The sequence below is a fragment of the Pseudophryne corroboree genome, chromosome 1, assembly GCF_028390025.1.
Source record: "Pseudophryne corroboree isolate aPseCor3 chromosome 1, aPseCor3.hap2, whole genome shotgun sequence".
In the NCBI taxonomy this organism is placed as follows: Eukaryota; Metazoa; Chordata; class Amphibia; order Anura; family Myobatrachidae; genus Pseudophryne; species Pseudophryne corroboree.
In genome coordinates this window covers 789,623,442-789,641,425 of record NC_086444.1, presented here as the reverse complement: position 1 = coordinate 789,641,425, position 17,984 = coordinate 789,623,442, and the positions used below count along the sequence as shown (strand labels likewise).

The 17,984-nt window shown below is 49.3% G+C and overlaps 1 protein-coding gene across 4 annotated transcripts in view; it reads right to left on the bottom strand.

Moving 5' to 3' along the window:
* LOC134910378 (NLR family CARD domain-containing protein 3-like) overlaps nucleotides 1-17,984 on the bottom strand; it is a 323,407-nt gene that overhangs the window by 292,226 nt on the left and 13,197 nt on the right. For 2 of the 4 annotated variants that reach the window (XM_063918341.1, XM_063918360.1), the window contains one exon: nucleotides 5,018-5,889. The exons of the other annotated variants lie outside the window; for them this stretch is intronic. The gene's annotated coding sequence lies outside the window, so the exon portion shown is untranslated. The remainder of the gene's footprint in view (nucleotides 1-5,017; nucleotides 5,890-17,984) is intronic. 4 annotated transcript variants of the gene reach the window in all.

Below are 17,984 nucleotides of genomic sequence, written 5' to 3'. Positions count from 1 at the left end.
AAATGGCGCTGTGTGCTGAGGAGAATAGGCCCCGCCCCCTTTTCGGCGGGCTTCTTCTCCCGTTTTTCTGACAACCTGGCAGGGGTTAAATACATCCATATAGCCCCAGGGGCTATATGTGATGTATTTTTAGCCAGCATAGGTACTTTCATTGCTGCCCAGGGCGCCCCCCCAAGCGCCCTGCACCCTCAGTGACCGTTGGTATGAAGTGTGCTGAGAGCAATGGCGCACAGCTGCAGTGCTGTGCGCTACCTCATGAAGACTGAGAAGTCTTCAGCCGCCGATTTCTGGACCTCTTCTCTCTTCAGCATCTGCAAGGGGGTCGGCGGCGCGGCTCCGGTGACCCATCCAGGCTGTACCTGTGATCGTCCCTCTGGAGCTAGTGTCCAGTAGCCTAAGAAGCCAATCCATCCTGCACGCAGGTGAGTTCACTTCTTCTCCCCTAAGTCCCTCGTTGCAGTGAGCCTGTTGCCAGCAGGACTCACTGAAAATAAAACACCTAACAAAACTTTTACTCTAAGCAGCTCTTTAGGAGAGCCACCTAGATTGCACCCTTCTCGGCCGGGCACAAAAACCTAACTGAGGCTTGGAGGAGGGTCATAGGGGGAGGAGCCAGTGCACACCACCTGATCCTAAAGCTTTTACTTTTGTGCCCTGTCTCCTGCGGAGCCGCTATCCCCCATGGTCCTGACGGAGTCCCCAGCATCCACTTAGGACGTCAGAGAAAGGTGGATTTTCCACTCCTTTCCTGGAATCCGCATCCGCCGTCCACTGGCGCAGCCACAAGCCCCTGCATGCTGAAACTGCCATGGCAGTGGTACGTGCGTTGAGCAAACCAGTTTCCTTTAAGGCCTCCACCATAAAAGTAGCAGAGTCCTGAATATGGTGCAGGAGCAAGACAATCTCCCCCCTGGATAAGGTATCCAATCCATCAATTAAGTTACCTGACCACTGTGAAATGGCTTTAGTGATCCATGCGCAAACAATAGTGGGCCTCTGGGCCACCCCAGCAGCAGTGTACAGTGATTTGAGAGTGTTCTCAATCTTGCGGTCAGCTGTGTCTTTTAAGGATGCTTCCACAGGAACAGGTAAGACTATCTTACGCGACAGCCTAGATACCGATGCGTCCACCATCGGCGGGTTTTCCCATTTTTTTCTATCATCCAGAGGAAAGGGAAAGTATGTAATTACTCTTTTAGGAATCTGAAATTTTTTGTCAGGATTAGCCCAAGTTTGTTCAAACAAAGTATTTAATTCCTTTGATGTCGGAAAAGTAGCTGAGGATTAATTTTTTATATTAAAATAAGATTCCTCCTCAACCTCAGCCGTCTTATCAGGAATGTGCAGGACATTTCTGACAGCTTCTATCATGGCCTGTATGCCCTGTGACAGGACGGCATCCCCCTCACTCGCATCTACTTCACCCTCCTCTGGATCTGATGTATCGTCATCAGTATCACCCTGCATGAGCTGGGCCAGAGTTCGCTTTTGCGGGCAAATGGCGGGGGGTACGCTGGTATGGGGACTGAATCTCTATTCATGAGGTCATCCATAGATTGTTTTAAAATTTGCATCTCTTTCTCATTATGGGATAATTTTATAGGAATATTAGATATCATCCCTTTAATGGAAGCTAACCATTGGGGTTCTGTCCCACTAGCATGAGAATGGACACTATCCTGAGTACAGGGAAGTGAGTCTCCGGGAGAAGATAGGCACTCAGCTGTGCAGCAAACACAGTCCCTGTACATGGTAATGTGAAGGGACACACACACACACACACACCCACACACAGAAGGTGAAAACACAGTTTTAACCCACACAGAGCCCTCAGGGAGACACAGAAATCGGAGCCAGCCACACACAGCGCACCTGTAGCCAAGAAAATATTAGCTGGGTCGCCACACTAAGTCCCTTAATAGGGCTTAGTATTTAACACTACTCCCCCCCTTCCCCTTCTAAGACCCCCTGGTACCGCTGAGGAGACTTGGAGTCTTTGTGGAGGAGCTGTGCTTCCCTGCGATTCCTGTCAGAGCAAGCTGCAGAGGGAAAATGGCGCTGGTGAGCTGCTGGATCCGCTCTTAGTGAAGCCCCGCCCCCTTAATGGCGCTCGGCTTCCCGCTTTTTTATACTGGCCTGAGGTAATTTTCTGTCTAACAGAGGGTTAAAAACCTTGTTAGATATGGGTGCCAGTGTGGGTATTCAGTGGTGGCTCAGCGCGCCCCTCACAGCGGGACACATGCTACCGCATGTCCTCTTGAGCCCACTGGAGCGCAGCCTTGCGCTCCTACCCTTGTGCCGCCATTCACGCCGGCATCCCCGTTAGCTGTACTCATTCCTCTCTTCTGGCTGTTAGGGGTGGCGGCGTGCTGCGGGAGGGTACGCTGCGCCATGGTGTGGCTTACGAATAACTCCCTCAGGAGCTCAGTGTCCTGTCAGAGGAGAAACGGAACCATTAACTCTTCAGGAAGTTGGGCCGTTCTCCCCCCAAATCCCACGAAGCAGGCAGGCTGGTGCCAATCAGACCTGCCTGAAAACAACAAATAGAAAATAAATGCAGAAAACTCTTCAGGTGCTTCCCTAAGCGTGACCGGCTCCTCCGGGCACATTTTCTAAACTGAGTCTGGTAGGAGGGGCATAGAGGGAGGAGCCAGTGCACACTATTGATTTCTTAAAGTGCCCAAGGCTCCTAGCGGACCCGTCTATACCCCATCGTACTAATGTGGACCCCAGTATCCTCTAGGACGTAAGAGAAATAAGTATTGAACCCATTATAATTTTTCTCAGTAAATATATTTGTAATGGGGCTATTGTAATGAAATGGTCATGCCTTCCAGCATAGTTGTTAGACTCATTTTTATTTCTGTGCCATGGTAAACCTGTATAATCAACTCCCTCCAGTGGTCAGCACAGAAAATCTCAAAGTTGTCTGTTCTCTTTTGTCCCTCCTAACTTGTTGTAGTTAGCTAGCTATGCATGCTGGGTCAAGAGAGCTGTGAGTAGTCATTTTCTAATGGTTGATTCTATTTCGGAGTGGGAGAAGGGACCTTCTGACGTATCTAGGGGAGGAGACACGTCACCAGGGGGAGGAGCTACGGGCGAACAGGGTACCCGAAAAGTACCCTCGCTTCGCTCGCCACCTGATTACTAAAGGTAATAGTTGGTGGCGTGGATAGTAGAGGACCTATCCCGCTGGCCTAGCTCCTCCCCCTTGTGTTGTGACTCCTCCCCCAGACGGAAAAGGTCCCTTAGCCCACTTGATTCTAGCATCTACCATTTTCTAATCACACATGGACAGAGACACATTGGCTATACCCATCCTCTAGCTGGCAATCGTATTAGATGGTGAGTTAATGACTTTAATTGTGTCAACATAGGCTTGTTTAGTCAGCCAGACATGCTAGCTATATTGGTAGCACTGCAATTTATGTTTGTACATGTAATACCAGTTAGATTTGTATACTCATGTCACATGTACTGTATATGCTTGAGTGCTCTTTTCACATGCATATTGTAATTGCATCTTATTATTTTATTTACAGTTTTACCACTTTCATCACAATTGTATTACATCATCACATCGTTTCAAATACTTTTATGATTCCTTTTACTAAATAATAAACACCATTCTTCAGACATCGCTTCTCAAAGGATTATTGAAAAGTAAAAGGTGGTTGGTACTGTACTGTAGGCTTCAAATTTGCTTCAAGTACTGTAGCTAAGGGTGTGTACTAGGGAGGCCAATCCCGGGCCGTTTTTTCAATCCCGGGATTCGGGATTGAAAAACGGTCGATCCCGGGATTGCAGTAGGGATCAGAGAAAGTTGTAGGGAGCAGCGCTGGTGGGAGGGTGTAGGTAGCGGTGCGGGAGGTAGGGAGGGTGTAGGTAGCGGTGTGGGAGGTAGGGAGGGTGAAGGTAGCGGTGCGGGAGGTAGGGAGAGTGTAGGTAGCGGTGCGGGAGGTAGGGAGGGTGTAGGTAGCGGTGAGGGACTCAGGAGGGAGGGTGTAGGTCGCGGCAGGGAGGGTTGGTAGCGGCACGGGAGGGAGGAAGGCTGTAGGGAGCACCACTGAATGCACGGAGGGAGAGAGGGTGGGTGTAAGTAATAGTACTTACTATTAGACGGGCGGCAACCATTAACACACTGAACGCGTCGGCATTTCAAATGAAGCGCCGGCCGCCAGCCAACCAGAGCTGGCGGACCGGCAGCCAATCAGGGAAGCGGCCGCAGCAGTAGCTCCTGATTGGCTGCCGCTGCAGCTTCCCTGATTGGCTGCCGGTCCGCCAGCTCTGATTGGCTGGCGGCCGGCGCTACATTTGAAGTGCCGCCGCGTTCAACTTGTTCATGGCTGCCGCCCGCCTACTGTTAGTAAGTACTATTACTTACACACCCACCCTCCCGCCGCCGCGCATGCGCAGTATAATCCCGTGAATCCCGGGATTGGATGCTCCAATCCCGGGATTCAAATCCCGGCATTTTTGGGCCCAAATCCCGGGATCCCGTCGATCCCGGGATTGGCCTCCCTAGTGTGTACACACGGGGAGATCCTTGCTATGCCCAATTTTCATTGCGATTTCCCTTGAGCCCAGGTAGCACAGATTTTGACTAACTTTTCTTGAGATATGGACTATGTATGCTTACGATTTTGGCTTATGTGAGATGTCATTGACATGTGAGATGAACTAGATAGTACACCGATCTAGTAAGGATTGATTTGCCTGCACAGTCTATCTTTTCTTGCGATGCCGACCTGGCGGGACCGCGCATCGGGATCGAATCAGGATCGCAAGGTGACTTTCACCTTGCGATATGCACTAACTTTTCTTGCGATTTTGACTATATAGTCAAAATCGAAAGAAAATATCTCACCGTGTGTACACATCCTTAGTGAGAGGCTGAACAGAAATGTTTACCAAATATCAGCAACAACCCAAGCAATCCATAAATATCAAACCATAGATGTTCCATAAATAAGTTATGTATAATGTGAAATGGCACAGTGAAAAAGTTCACGCTTACTGAAATGAAGGCTTCAAGATGCATGCATTGCACAGGTGTGATTTTGGCCCATTCTTCCACACAGTCTTCAAATCTTGAAGTTTCCACGGGCCTTTTCTATAAACTCTGATCTTTAGTTCTTTCCATAGATTTTCAATTGGATTCAAGCCAGGTAATTGGCTGGGCCATTCTAGCAGCTTTATTTTCTTTCTCTAAAACCAACGGAGAGTATCCTTGGCTGTGTGTTTGGCATCATTGTCTTGCTGAAATGTCCACCCTTGTTTCATCTTCTGGTTCCTGGTAGATGGCAGCAGATTTTTATCAAGAATGTCTCAGTACATTTATCCATTCATTCTTCCTTCAATCATATGAAGTATGCCAGTACTGTATGCTGAAAAACAGCCCCACACCATGATGTTCCACCTCCTAGCTTCACTGTTGGTATGGTGTCTTTGGGGTAATGTGTAGTGCCATTTCTCCTCCAAACATGGTGTACAGTATATTATGGCATCCAAAGAGTTCAATTTTTGTCTCATCTGACCAGACTATATTCTCCCAGTATTTCACAGGCTTGTCCAAATGTTGTGCAACAAACTTTAAACAGGCTTCAACATGTTTTTTCTTCAGCTATGGAGTCTTGCGTGGTGAGCGTGCATACAGCCCATGTCGGTTGAGTGCATTACTTATTGTTTTCATTGAAACAATTGTACATGGTAATTCCAGATCTCCTGAAGCTCTCCACAAGTGGTCCTTGATTCTAGAACAACTCTTCTCATAATTATTTTTACTTCTCTGTCAGAAATCTTGCCAAGGAGCACCTGGTTGTGGCTGGTTTATGGTGAAATTATGTTCTTTCCACTTCCGGATTATGGCCCCAACAGTCCTCACTGGATCTGGAACATTCAGAAATCCTTCAGTAACCAATGACATCAGTATATTTTGCAACAATAAGAATGGAAAGATCTTGAGAGAGCTCTTTGCTTCTACCCATCATGAGAAGTTTCTTGTGTGACACCTTGGTAATGAGACACCTTTTTACAAGCCATCAATTGGGACTGAACCAGCTTTAATTAATTTGCACTGACAAGGGGCAGGATTGCTTTCTAAATACTGTCAGATTTCATCTGATGTCTTGGCTTTCCATGCCTTTTTGCACCTCCCTTTCTTCATGTGTTCAATAAACGACATAGGTAGTAGCTTAAGCAAATAAACAACACTATTCATATATTCTCTCTGTACCGCCTTCATTGCTCATCATACCCAAACTGGAGGTAAGGGAGGGATCTAGTGCAGGGCAATATCCCTTTTCCCCTTTTCCCAGATTTTCTCAATTTACACTTTCTGAATTACGCACAACATGAAATCAGAAGAGGACACAGACCACAGTGCCTTTGGAGACAAAATAAAGCTTGATTTTGCAGTGAAACATCAACTACAAGGACCTGATTCGGAATCAAATGGAGCTCACTTTGGATGAAATAGGCTGAAACTGGACTGCAACACACAAGAGATTGGTCTCATGGAGAAATCATGGGCAAGTAGCCAAAGCTCCAAGGGATGTTGAGTCATGGGGAAGGGAAACTGGTTTCAGATGGATCTCTTGCACCTGGCATGGGGCTGGTGCAAATGCAGACACTAACAATTACAGTTTGCATATAAGTGGTAGGTACAACTTCCCACTTCAGGCTGTACAGGTTCTCACATTAGCTGCTAGCATTGTTTGGTATCTTATATTGGCATAAGGCAGAGGTTCCCAAACGCAGTCCTCAAGGCACCCCAACGGTCCAGGTTTTAAATGTATCCATGCTTGGACACAGGTGACTTAATTGGCACCTCAGTCAATTTGATTTAACCATCTGTGCTGAGCCATGGATATACCTAAATCCTGGACTGTTGGGGTGCCTTGAGGACCATGTTTGGGAACCTTTGGAATAAGGTAACAAATCTGGCTTCTGCAGCTTCATGCAAACATCCACTTTGTGTCCAACTTAGAATCAGGCCTTTTGGCTTTGCCTTGTGAGTGATTGTCCCTTTAAAAAAAGTCTGAGCTTGGTCATCAAACCAGCATCTCAGCGATCTCTGACTCCATTACATCCTGCAGTTGGTGTGTTACAAATATTTGCTATTTGCATAGAACGTATAGTGTTAATTTATGCAAAATGTGTAAGGTACACAATTCACGTTGACATTGTCTAACTTGTATGTGCGTGTGTGGGGGGGGGGGTGCCAATATACATTGTGGATGCCTATATTTAATAAAAAGGAAACACCTGGTCCTCTACAATACTCATATATGGATTACATTCTTTTTCCCCCCGCATTTTTCCTTGGCGTACCACATGTCCCAAATGCCCTAGATGCTTCAGCATGCTTGCACTTGTGGATTTTCAACTGCCAACATGGCAGCCCTGGGTATGCAGTAGCTTGTAGTACTAACCACTAAAAGGTAACCTGGGCGTGCTTGGACCGTAATTCACCAAGGATAAATGTTTTTATACCTATTATTAACATATATTAAACTAACAGCCACCACCCAAGTGTGTGGAGAATAACCTGTGCTATCAGAATGTTTTCTTAGGGAGTACCTGCCCAATTCTCCTAGGGAATACAACAGGGACGTGCAGTGAGCTAAATGGCTCCAGTGATCGCGCTGAACCGAAAAAAAAGTGGGTCCCAGGGACCCCTCACTTTTAAAAATTGGGGTCCTAACTGTCCTTTTTTGGGTCCCATCGGAATGAAGGTTCTTATTAATCTTATTAATGATTTAAATATAAAAACACGGACTTGATTTGGACACAACAAAAGTATTGCAAGGGGGAGGATGGGGTGACGATGCTGCTGGGCTGTGTAGCATACAGGACACCCTGCACCAGAGCTGTAACTAGACATTTTGGTGCCCTTTTGGCAGAAAGTGAATTGGTGCTCCCCCTCCCATACTACAAAGCATGGATAGTGCGCGCCAAAGGCGCGCACCAAAAACGTAGGGGTCTGGCTTTGTGGGGAAGGGGCTTGGCCACATAATAGTGCCAAATTACACCACACAGTAGTGCCGCTTATACACATTGCACCAGGTAGTACCTCCTATACACACTGCACCAGGTAGAGCACATTATACACATTGCGCCAGGCAGAAACACCTATACACATTGCGCCAGGCAGAGCACGTTATACACATTGCGCCAGGCAGAGCACGTTATACACTTTGCGCCAGGCAGAGCACGTTATACACTTTGCGCCAGGCAGAGCACGTTATACACTTTGCGCCAGGCAGAGCACGTTATACACTTTGCGCCAGGCAGAGCACGTTATACACTTTGCGCCAGGCAGAGCACGTTATACACTTTGCGCCAGGCAGAGCACGTTATACACTTTGCGCCAGGCAGAGCACGTTATACACATTGCGCCAGGTAGAGCACGTTATACACATTGCGCCAGGTAGAGCACATTATACACATTGCACCAAACAGAACCACCTATACACATTGTGCCAGGCAGAGCACGTTATACACATTGCACCAAACAGAACCACCTATACACATTGTGCCAGGCAGAGCACGTTATACACATTGTGCCAGGCAGAGCACATTATACACTTTGCGCCAGGCAGAGCACATTATACATTTTGCGCCAGGTAGAACCAGCTATACACACTGAGCCAAGCAGAGCACGTTATACACATTGCGCCAGGCAGAGCACGTTATATACATTGCGCCAGGTAGAACCACCTATACACACACTGAGCCAGGCAGAGCACATTATACATTTTGCGCCAGGTAGAACCAGCTATACACACTGAGCCAAGCAGAGCACGTTATACACATTGCGCCAGGCAGAGCACGTTATATACATTGCGCCAGGTAGAACCACCTATACACACACTGAGCCAGGCAGAGCACGTTATACACTTTGGACGGGGAGAAGCTGCGGGCAGCGCTATTGAATGGGGAGAAGCTACCGGTGGTGATTTGATGGCAAGAGAGGCACTGAAACAGTATTATTAGCAGAGACGCACTGGTCACTTAGAGACCTCTCTGCTTGTAGTGCGTAAAATGCGCTATAGCGCATATTTTGTGATCACTGGGTGTAGTGGGAAGAGAGTGAGGTGGGTGTAGGGGGAAGAGAGAAACTGACTGAGAGGGGGGGAGACTGACAGAGAGCGGGTTGACAGAGGGGAAGAGAGAGACGGACAGAGAGAGGGGGCGGGACAGACAGAGAGAGAGAGGTGGGGAGACAGAGAGGGAACAAGGAGACGGAAGAGAGAGAGAGAGGGAACGAGGAGACGGACAGAGAGAGAGAGAGAGAACGAGGAGACGGACAGAGAACGAGGAGACGGACAGAGAGAGAGAGAACGAGGAGACGGACAGAGAGAGAGAGAGAACGAGGAGACTGACAGAGAGAGAGAACGAGGAGACGGACAGAGAGAGAGAGAGAGAGAACGAGGAGACGGACAGAGAGAGAGAGAACGAGGAGACGGACAGAGAGAGAGAGAGAGAGAGAGAGAGAACGAGGAGACGGACAGAGAGAGAGAGAGAACGAGGAGACGGACAGAGAGAGAACAAGGAGACAGAGAGAGAGAGAGAGAGAGAGAACGAGGAGACGGACAGAGAGAGAGAGAGAGAGAGAACGAGGAGACGGACAGAGAGAGAGAGAGAGAGAGAGAGAGAGAGAGAGAACGAGGAGACGGACAGAGAGAGAGAGAGAGAGAGAACGAGGAGACGGACAGAGAGAGAGAGAGAGAACGAGGAGACGGACAGAGAGAGAGAGAGAGAGAGAGAACGAGGAGACGGACAGAGAGAGAACGAGGAGACGGACAGAGAGAGAGAGAGAACGAGGAGACGGACAGAGAGAGAACAAGGAGACAGAGAGAGAGAGAGAGAGAGAGAACGAGGAGACGGACAGAGAGAGAGAGAGAACGAGGAGACAGACAGAGAGAGAGACAGAGAGAGAGAGAGAACGAGGAGACGGACAGAGAGAGAGAGAGAACGAGGAGACGGACAGAGAGAGAGAGAGAGAGAGAACGAGGAGACGGACAGAGAGAGAGAGAGAGAGAGAGAACGAGGAGACGGACAGAGAGAGAACGAGGAGACGGACAGAGAGAGAGAGAGAGAGAACGAGGAGACGGACAGAGAGAGAGAGAGAGAGAGAGAGAGAGAGAACGAGGAGACGGACAGAGAGAGAGAGAGAACGAGGAGACGGACAGAAAGAGAACAAGGAGACAGAGAGAGAGAGAGAGAGAGAACGAGGAGACGGACAGAGAGAGAGAGAGAGAACGAGGAGACGGACAGAGAGAGAGAGAATGAGGAGACGGACAGAGAGAGAGAGAGAGAGAGAACGAGGAGACGGACAGAGAGAGAGAAAGAGAGAGAGAACGAGGAGACGGACAGAGAGAGAACGAGGAGACGGACAGAGAGAGAGAGAGAGTACGAGGAGACGGACAGAGAGAGAACAAGGAGACAGAGAGAGAGAGAGAGAGAACGAGGAGACGGACAGAGAGAGAACGAGGAGACGGACAGAGAGAGAGACAGAGAGAGAGAGAGAACGAGGAGACGGACAGAGAGAGAGAGAGAACGAGGAGACGGACAGAGAGAGAGAGAGAGAGAGAACGAGGAGACGGACAGAGAGAGAGAGAGAGAGAGAACGAGGAGACGGACAGAGAGAGAACGAGGAGACGGACAGAGAGAGAGAGAGAGAGAGAACGAGGAGACGGACAGAGAGAGAGAGAGAGAGAACGAGGAGACGGACAGAGAGAGAGAGAGAGAGAACGAGGAGACGGACAGAGAGAGAGAGAGAACGAGGAGACGGACAGAGAGAGAGAGAGAACGAGGAGACGGACAAAGAGAGAGAGAGAACGAGGAGACGGACAGAGAGAGAGAGAGAGAGAGGGAACGAGGCGGACAGAGAGAGAACGAGGAGACGGACAGAGAGAGGGAGGAAACGAGACGGACAGAGAGAGAGAGAGAGGGAACGAGGCGGACAGAGAGGGAGAGGGAACAAGACTGACAGAGCGAGAGAGAAAAGGGGGGGGGGGAGATGGAAAGAGGGGGGGGTGGGGAGACCGAGAGAGAGGGGATAGATGGAGGCAGAGGAAAGGGAGTGATTGAGAGAGAGGCTTGTACTACTGTAGCATTGCTTGTCAGTGGTGTATATAATCTAGGGCTGCTACTTTGCATGGACACGGCTGCCAGTGCCTCTGCACATTCCTCCGACGGACGTTTGGCGCCGGGGACGGTCAGGACAGGGGTGTAATAGAAGTAGGCAAGGGCTGTGAGAGCGGCCCCAGTCCTCCCCTTCCAGCCCGGTGTCCGTGTCAGCAGCAATAGAGGGGGAGTTTAGATTAGTAAAACGCAGGCAGCATTTGAGTGGGAGGAGAAGGAGAGCGAACCTTTTACTGGCCGGGAGACAGGACCCGAGTGACTGGCTGTGCAGTGGCCGAATTCATACACAGGCTCTGGGACACTGGCGGTGGGCGGGCGAACAGGCGCAGCGCTGGTCGCGGCATTTAATGAGTCAGTGAGACTCATTGTAATGCCGTCCCTGAACCAGCCCCCACCGCGGGAACAGACAGCCCCCCTCTCCCCACGCCACTTATAACGAGCTCTTACCGTGCACCCGACCCCCCCTCTCCCCGGCCACGGACCACTGGCGGCACTCAGAAGCCAAACCCCCTCCCCAGCCGCGGGTTACCCCATGTCACAGAGGATCGCTGCCACGGAGCTGCGCTGTCATGTCCTGACTGGCAAGGCTCCACCTCCTGTTTTTAAAGCCTGCCGCCGGGCCGCCACGCCAATCAATCTGCCAGGCTAGGGATTGGCTGCAGCGGAGCGCGTCCCAGAGGACTCACACATGTTGGAAAAGTGAGTCCCTGAACATCAATACCGGGTAAAAAACGCGCTATAGCGCGTTTTTGCGAACACTGGGCTCAGGAGGCACTGGCTTGCAACAGAGCTAGATTTACACACAATACAGTATATTAGCCAAAGGGTACATCTGGGCATTATACACAGGTATAAAATCCTGCAAACTTGGTGAGTTTTGATCAGAGATGTGCAGAAAATTTAGATAAGTGGGGCAGTGCCTGACCTGTCATAGACGTTTTACTCCAGAGTTTTGACAATAAAAATTATTAGAATAATACAGGGAAGATATTTCTAACATATTCTATGTATTTTTCATATACGTTATACAGCCAAAACTCTGGTACAAACGTTAGTATGACAGGAAAGGTTCTGGCTCACTCCACCACACATCACTGGAACACAGCCCTGTGCAGATTGGCCTAGGGATAGTTTGGTACTATGGCAGGGATCTCATCACGCTGCGTGTCTCTGTAAGCTGTTTATTTATCTTTATAGATCAAGCAAGATCTATGCAGGTAGTCAGCAGCATGGCTTATTTTGTACCACAGGCAATTGCAACAGGTATGCTGTACAATAAGAGTAAGGTGTTCACTTTTTATATTTAGATTTATTCTCAGTTTTTGTCTTTAAAAATATTTTAATTTGTCTTCAAAAATGTAAAAATAGGATTTTACTTACCGGTAAATCTATTTCTCGTAGTCTGTAGAGGATGCTGGGGACTCCGTAAGGACCATGGGGAATAGACGGGCTCCGCAGGAGATAGGGAACTTTAAGAAAGCTTTGGATTCTGGGTGTGCACTGGCTCCTCCCTCTATGTCCCTCCTCCAGACCTCAGTTAGAGAAACTGTGCCCAGAGGATATGAACAGTACGAGGAAAGGATTTATGTAACCCAAGGGCGAGATTCATACCAGCCACACCAATCACACCGTATAACTTGTGATAAACTACCCAGTTAACAGTATGAACAAGTAACATAGCCTCGGTTCAAGACCGACCCACTATAACATAACCCTTATGTAAGCAATAATAAGATTTTACTCACCGGTAAATCTATTTCTCGTAGTCCGTAGTGGATGCTGGGGACTCCGTAAGGACCCTGGGGAATAGACGGGCTCCGCAGGAGACAGGGCACTCTAAGAAAGGATTAGGACTACTGGTGTGCACTGGCTCCTCCCTCTATGTCCCTCCTCCAGACCTCAGTTAAGGAAACTGTGCCCGGAAGAGCTGACAGTACAAGGAAAGGATTTTGGAATCCAGGGTAAGACTCATACCAGCCACACCAATCACACCGTATAACTCGTGATACACTTACCCAGTTAACAGTATGAACAACAACAGAGCATCAGATCAACCTGATGCAACCATAACATAACCCTTATTTAAGCAATAACTATATACAAGTATTGCAGAAGAAGTCCGCACTTGGGACGGGCGCCCAGCATCCACTACGGACTACGAGAAATGGATTTACCGGTGAGTAAAATCTTATTTTCTCTAACGTCCTAGTGGATGCTGGGGACTCCGTAAGGACCCTGGGCATTATACCAAAGCTTCCAAACGGGCGGGAGAGTGCGGATGACTCTGCAGCACCGAATGAGCAAACACAAGGTCCTCCTCAGCCAGGGTATCAAACTTGTAGAACTTTGCAAAAGTGTTTGAACCCGACCAAGTAGCTGCTTGGCAAAGCTGTAATGCCGAGACCCCTCGGGCAGCCGCCCAAGAAGAGCCCACCTTCCTTGTGGAATGGGCTTTTACTGATTTTGGAGGCGGCAATCCAGCCGCAGAATAAGCCTGCTGAATCGTGTTACAGATCCAGCGAGCAATAGTTTGCTTTGAAGCAGGAGCACCCAGCTTGTTGGATGCATACAGGATAAACAGCGAGTCAGTTTTCCTGACTCCAGCCGTTCTGGCTACATAAATCTTCAAAGCCCTGACTACATCTAGTAACTTGGAATCCTCCAAGTTACGAGTAGCCGCAGGCACCACAATAGGTTGGTTCAAATGAAAAGATGACACCACCTTCGGCAAAAATTGCCGACGAGTCCGTAATTCTGCCCTGTCCATATGGAAAGCCAGATAGGGGCTTTTACATGACAAAGCCGCCAATTCTGACACCCGCCTAGCCGAAGCTAAGGCCAATAGCATGACCACTTTCCACGTGAGATATTTTAACTCCACGGTCTTAAGTGGCTCAAACCAGTGAGATTTCAGGAAACTCAACACCACGTTAAGATCCCAAGGTGCCACTGGTGGCACAAAAGGGGGCTGAATATGCAGCACTCCCTTTACAAACGTCTGAACTTCAGGAAGAGAAGCCAGTTCCTTTTGAAAGAAAATGGATAGGGCCGAAATCTGGACCTTGATGGACCCTAATTTTAAGCCCATAGTCACTCCCGACTGTAGGAAGTGAAGGAAACGGCCCAGCTGGAATTCCTCTGTAGGGGCCTTCCTGGCCTCACACCAAGCAACATATTTTCGCCATATACGGTGATAATGTTTTGCTGTCACGTCCTTCCTAGCCTTTATCAGCATAGGAAAAACTTAATCCGGAATGCCTTTCTCCGCTAGGATCCGGCGTTCAACCACCATGCCGTCAAACGCAGCCGCGGTAAGTCTTGGAACAGACAGGGCCCCTGTTGCAACAGATCCTGTCTGAGAGGCAGAGGCCATGGGTCCTCTGTGAGCATTTCTTGCAGTTCCGGATACCAAGTCCTTCTTTGCCAATCAGGAACAATGAGTATTGTTCTCACTCCTCTTTTTCTTACGATTCTCAGCACCTTGGGTATGAGAGGAAGAGGAGGAAACACATAGACCGACTGGAACACCCACGGTGTCCCTAGTGCGTCCACAGCTATCGCCTTAGGGTCTCTTGACCTGGCGCAATACCTTTGTAGCTTTTTGTTGAGGCGGAATGCCATCATGTCCACCTGTGGCAGTTCCCATCGATTTGTAATCTGTGTGAAGACTTCTTGATGAAGTCCCCACTCTCCCGGGTGTAGGTCGTGCCTGCTGAGGAAGTCTGCTTCCCAGTTGTCTACTCCCGGAATGAACACTGCTGACAGTGCTTGCACGTGATTCTCCGCCAAGCGAAGAATTCTGGTGGCTTCTGCCATCGCCACCCTGCTTCTTGTGCCGCCCTGGCGGTTTACATGAGCCACTGCGGTGATGTTGTCTGACTGAATCAGCACCGGTTGGTTGCGAAGCAGGGGCTCCGCTTGACTCAGGGCGTTGTATATGGCCCTTAGTTCCAGGATATTGATGTGCAGACAAGTCTCCTGACTTGACCACAGCCCCTGGAAGTTTCTTCCCTGAGAGACTGCCCCCCACCCTCGGAGGCTTGCATCCGTGGTCACCAGGACCCAGTCCTGTATGCCGAACCTGCGGCCCTCGAGAAGGTGAGCACTCTGCAGCCACCACAGAAGAGACACCCTGGCCCTGGGGGATAGGGTGATCAGCCGATGCATCTGAAGATGCGATCCGGACCACTTGTCCAACAGATCCCACTGAAAGGTCCTCGCATGGAACCTGCCGAAGGGAATGGCTTCGTATGACGCCACCATCTTTCCCAGGACTCGCGTGGATTGGTGCACCGATACCCGTTTTGGTTTTAAGAGGTCTCTGACCAGAGTCACGAGCTCCTGGGCCTTCTCCTCCGGGAGAAACACATTCTTCTGGTCTGTGTCCAGAATCATGCCCAGGAAGGGCAGTCTCGTCGTAGGAATCAGTTGCGACTTTGGAATATTCAGAATCCAGCCGTGCTGTTGTAACACCTCCCGAGAGTGTGCTACGCTGATCAGCAACTGCTCTCTGGACCTCGCCTTTATGAGGAGATTGTCCAAGTATGGGATAATTGTAACTCCTTGCTTTCGCAGAAGCACCATCATTTCCGCCATTACCTTGGTAAATATTCTCGGTGCCGTGGACAGACCAAACGGCAACGTCTGGAATTGGTAATGACAGTCCTGTACCACAAATCTGAGGTACTCCTGATGAGGTGGATAAATGGGGACATGCAGGTAAGCATCCTTTATGTCTAGAGACACCATAAAATCCCCCTCTTCCAGGCTCGCAATGACCGCCCTGAGCGATTCCATCTTGAACTTGAACCTTTTCAGGTAAATGTTCAGGGATTTTAAATTCAATATGGGTCTGACCGAACCATCCGGTTTCGGAACCACAAACATTGTGGAATAGTAACCCCTTCCCTGTTGAGGGAGGGGAACCTGTACCACCACCTGCTGGAGATATAATTTGTGAATTGCCGCTAACACTACTTCCCTTTCTATGTGGGAAGCTGGCAGGTCCGATTTGAGGTAACGGTGAGGGGGCATCACTTCGAATTCCAGCTTGTATCCCTGAGACACAATCTGTATAGCCCAGGGATCCACCTGTGAGCGAACCCACTGGTGGCTGAAATTTCGGAGACGCGCCCCCACCGCTCCTGGCTCCACCTGTGGAGCCCCAGCGTCATGCGGTGGACTTAGTGGAAGCCGGGGAGGACTTCTGTTCCTGGGAACTAGCTGTATGGTGCAGCCTCTTTCCTCTACCCCTGCCTCTGGCAAGAAAAGACGCACCTCTGACTTTCTTGCCTCTTTGCGATCGAAAGGACTGCATTTGGTAATACGGTGCTTTCTTAGGTTGTGAGGGAATATATGGCAAAAAGTTTGACTTCCCAGCCGTAGCTGTGGAAACTAGGTCCGAGAGACCGTCCCCAAACTATTCCTCACCCTTATAAGGTAAAACCTCCATGTGCTTTTTTGAGTCGGCATCACCTGTCCATTGCCGAGTCCACAGGACCCTTCTGGCAGAAATTGACATTGCATTTATTCTAGAGCTCAGTAGGCAAATGTCTCTCTGGGCATCCCTCATATATAGGACAGCGTCTTTTATATGCCCCAGGGTCAGTAATATAGTATCCTTGTCCAAGGTATCAAGTTCCTCAGACAGAGTATCTGTCCATGCTGCTACAGCACTACACATCCAGGCCGACGCAATTGCCGGCCTCAGTAGGGCACCTGAATGTGTATAAACGGACTTCAGGATACCTTCCTGCTTCCTATCCGCAGGATCTTTTAGGGTGGCCGTATCCTGTGACGGCAGGGCCACCTTCTTAGAGAAGCGTATCAAAGCTTTGTCTACCCTAGGGGAGGATTCCCAGCGTAACCTGTCCGTTGGCGGGAAAGGATACGCCATAAGTAACCTTTTGGAAACCTGCACATTCCTATCAGGAGAATCCCAAGCTTTTTCACATAACTCATTTAACTCATGGGAAGGGGGAAAAGTCACTTCTTGCCTTTTTTCCCCCAAACATATAAACCCTCTTGTCAGGGACAGGGTTTTCCTCTGAGATGTGCAATACATCCTTCATTGCTATAATCATGTAGCGGATGGCTTTAGCCATTTTAGGCTGCAACTTTGTATCATCGCCATCGACACTGGAGTCAGAATCCGTGTCGATATCTGTGTCAACAATCTGGGATAGTGGGCGCTTCTGAGACCCTGACGGCCTCTGCGCTGTAGGATCAGGCATGGGTTGAGACCCTGACTGTCCCAAGGCTTCAGCTTTATCCAACCTTTAATGCAAGGAGTTTACATTATCATTTAACACCTTCCACATATCCATCCAATCAGGTGTCGGCGCGTCGGCGGAGACACCACATTCATCTGCTCTGCTTCCACATAGCCTACCTCGTCAAACATGTCGACACAAGCGTACCGACACACCACAAACACAGGGGATGCTCTATTTGAGGACAGAACCCCCACAAGGCCTTTTGGAGAGACAGAGAGAGAGTATGCCAGCACACACCCCAGCGCTATATAACCCAGGAATTACACAGTAACTTAGTGTTTACCCAGTAGCTGCTGTATTAGTGATTTTGCGCTAAATTTATGTGCCCCCCCTCTCTTTTTACCCTCTTTCTACCGTGATTCTGCAGGGGAGAGCCTGGGGAGCTTCCTCTCAGCGGAGCTGTGGAGAGAAAATGGCGCTGGTGAGTGCTAAGGAAGAAGCCCCGCCCCCTCAGCGGCAGGCTTCTGTCCCGCGATTTTGTGTAAAATAATGGCGGGCGCTCATGCATATATACAGTGCCCAACTGTATATATGCTCTATTATGCCAAGAGGTACTTA